The sequence below is a fragment of the Populus euphratica genome, unplaced genomic scaffold (genome assembly GCF_000495115.2).
Source record: "Populus euphratica unplaced genomic scaffold, PopEup_1.0 scaffold911.1, whole genome shotgun sequence".
Classification (NCBI taxonomy): Eukaryota; Viridiplantae; Streptophyta; class Magnoliopsida; order Malpighiales; family Salicaceae; genus Populus; species Populus euphratica.
This window is the reverse complement of record NW_011500772.1, coordinates 19211-20103: the sequence shown is the minus strand read 5'-3', so window position 1 is coordinate 20103 and position 893 is coordinate 19211.

The window sequence follows — 893 nt, the reverse complement described above, 5'->3', positions numbered from 1 at the left end:
AATTGCCCTTCGGGTTACAAAATATCTCTCACACGTACTTCCCCCTTTTTCTGTATTTTTATTTTTATTTTTATTTTTATTTTCTCACGCAGCAGTTCAAATTAATTACCACCTTATTACCTAATTTACTATAGTTATTTTAAAATCGTTCCTCCCTACTACATCCTCCTCTTCTCTTGCCACTCGCATTATACGAGTTCATTTGAAGCATAAATGTTTAGATTGAAGTTATTTTTTAATGTATTTTTTATTTACAAATATATTGAAATAATATTTTTTTAGTTTTGAAAATTTATTTTTAATATTAATATATTAAAATCATTCAAAAATAATAATTTAAAATAAAAAAATACTATAAAAAAAACACCCTTTAAATTGAAGCAAGCATTTTGATGTGCTCGCTGGCTTGGTCATGCTAGAATAGAATTTAAATTTCTTTCTCTTTTTTGGGTAGTTACAGCTGGCAGTTAGGTTTCAAATAAGAGTGTTTGACCACGACAACGGGCCCTTCTTGGTGTTTGGGATAAAAAAAAATAAAAAAATTTCAAATTTTTTCAGAAACGCTTTTAAAACGCAGAAACAAACAAGCTCTTGGAAATTGATGTTTGCTCAGTTGGTGTCTCCTGACTGTTTGGAGATGTCGTATTGGGCTTCTGGATCAAGAAATTGATGTCGTTTTTTATCACGGGTGCTTGGATTTCGCTGTGTTTTTATTTTACAGTAGAGCCACACCACACGACTGTTCTATTGTTTTGTTAAGGTTAGTACGAGGAGATTGGACAAGGCTTGGCTTATTATACGCTTCCTTAAGCTTTCAGAATTTTAGGTTCTATACTCAGAGGGGTATGCTTACAGTTATTATTTAAAATATTTTTTATATTAAAATAATATTT